This window comes from Myotis davidii, unplaced genomic scaffold (genome assembly GCF_000327345.1).
Source record: "Myotis davidii unplaced genomic scaffold, ASM32734v1 scaffold1497, whole genome shotgun sequence".
In the NCBI taxonomy this organism is placed as follows: Eukaryota; Metazoa; Chordata; class Mammalia; order Chiroptera; family Vespertilionidae; genus Myotis; species Myotis davidii.
The window spans coordinates 705,342-708,043 of NW_006290147.1; positions in this window are offsets into that span (position 1 = coordinate 705,342).

Consider the following 2,702-nt stretch of genomic DNA (forward strand, 5'->3'; position numbering starts at 1 on the left):
CACTTTTCATTTCTGTAAGACACTGTTTGTGTGGTCATCTTTTTCATACCCATCTGTCCTGTTATTGCACCCTTTCCCCACATTGGGCTTATGACAGTCTACAGTGTATTTCACGTGTGCAGTTACTTGTTTTTAGTGGCTGGCCCCACCGTTTTGGAGCTCCACGCAAACATGATTTTGCTCGCCGTTACATCCAGGGGTAGCACAAGGCTTGGCACATGGCCAGCGCTCCATACAGATGTGTTGAATTGATGTTCAGGATCGGTTGATGTAGAGTACATGTTGGGGAATAGTGGGAGGCAGGCTGAGTACGGGAGGATGGAGCCTGACTGTGGGGCCAGAGGGAGACATTTCTACCCAGTCGGTTAGCCCTGCCCTGGGCAATATGGAAGCCTCTAACCCAGTGGTTCTCAACCTTCTGGCCCTTTAAATACAGTTCCTCATGTTGTGACCCAACCATAAAATTATTTTCGTTGCTACTTCATACCTGTAATGTTGCTACTGTTATGAATCGTAATGTAAATATCTGATATGCAGGATGCTCTTAGGCGACCCCTGTGAAAGGGTCGTTCGACCGTCAAAGGGGTCGCGACCCACAGGTTGAGAACCACTGCTAACCACATGTGGGCATTGAGCATTTGAAATGTAACTAAGGACCTGAATCTTAAATTTGATTTAATTTTAATTAATTTACACATTCTAAAGTATAGTTGGAACATGATATGTAAATCTGCTTTTCCAACTATAAATTTTATGAAATCTAAATACAGATCAAGAATTTTGGTGAATATCATTTGAATTGAGCAGTACTGTATGTACAATGGATTTTAATGTCTGTAACATATCTCTTTTTTTTCTATTGATTACATGTTGAAATGATAATATTTTGGATATACTGGGTTAAGTAAAATATATTTATAGAAATAATTTGACTAATTCTAGGTTTATACCCAAAGAATTGAAAGCAGGGACTAAAATAGGTGCTCGTACACCAATGTTCACAGCAGCATTATTCACAATAGTCAAAAGATGGTAACACCCAAATATCCATCAACAGATGAATCAATCAACAAAATGCGGTGTGTATGTATAAAATGAAACATTATTTAGCCTTAAAAAGGAATGAAATTCTGACATGCTAGGACATAGATGAACCTTGAAAACATTATGCTAAGTGAAATATAAGCCAGTCACAGAAGGACAAATAATTGTATAATTTCACTTACGTGGAATATCTAGTATAGGCAAATTCATAGAGATAGAAAATAGGATAGAGATTACCAGGAGCCGTGGGAGTGGAGGGGAATGGGGAGTTACTGTGTATGGGCACAGAGTTTCTGTGTGGGATGATGAAAAGCTCTGGAAATGGATAATGGTGATGCTTACACAGCATTATGAATGTACTTAATGCCACTGAACTGTACACTTAAAAATTGTTAAAATGTGAATTTTATCACAATATGTATGTTTTTCACTCGAGAACATTTTTTTCATTGATTTTTAGAGAGAGTGGAAGGGAGAGGGGGATGGGGGGAGAGAGAGAGAGAGAAATATTGATGTGAAAGAGATGCATCAATTGCAATCAATTACAAGCAGGTACTGACTCTTGCCCCCTTCACGTACCCCGATCAGGCCGGAGTATCATGCCCTTGCCTGGGAATCAAACCTGAGACCCTTTGGTATTCAGGCCGATGGTCCAACCACTTAGCCTCACTGGCCAGGGCCAGAATATGTCTTTTTAAGAAATTAATTCCACTTACTATCTTTTATTTTTTTCATTGCATCTACTGAAAAATTTAAAATTATACATGTGGCTTTTTCATTCTATTCTTATTGGACAGCACTGGTTTGGGCAATTGGGGACCCTGAGAGAGGATGAGGAATTGTCTGTGATGAAGGTTTCCCTAATGTCTGTGGCACTGGGAGGGCAAGAGGATAGCAGATGGTGGGAAACACAAGAATTTAGGATTCGGTGGAATAAATTTTGGAGAAAAAGGCATGTGAGGAAAAGCCTGGGTAGGCGGGGCGAAGGCACAGTAACATTCAATCTGGGAAGGGCTTTATTTTCAGCTGAAGTGAGAATGTTCTAGAGATAGTGTGTTCTCTACTGTAATGGGATACGTTGGCAGTAAGCCCAGCACCGTGTTCCTTAATGGTTGTGAGATCAAATGAGCACCATGTGTGAAAGAGCCTGCTAATCTGAGATGAGAGGCACAGGTGAGGCGGGTGAGGCACAGGGGAGGCAGGGGAGGCACAGGTAACCTTGATCACAGGTACGGGATTTTCCAGTGTGTTCGTGGCTATACTTCCCATCAGAAGCTCTAGCTTTGGGACGTTTCTACCAGTGCCACACATTTTATCTTTTATACAGAACTCTGAAAAGGCTCATCTGTTATGACTCCCCGATCCAACTATAGAAACCCACTTCTCCAAAATTGCACCGTTATCGCTTTAAGAATGTTGATCTTGGAGAACGATTGTCTTCACGTGTTCAGCATCGTCCTGATATTTGTGAGGTTTCCCACCAGCCAGAAGCCAAGCAGGTACTGACTCAACCTCAGGGATGTGCGCTGGGCCCAAGGACAAAGGTATGCGGGAAGGTGCGGGGACAATGGCGAGAGACAAATTCAACTCAGGGAAGCCAGTGTGAGATATGTGATGCAGGGCTGATCTTGTGGGTTCTCGGGGATTTGAGCCCCACT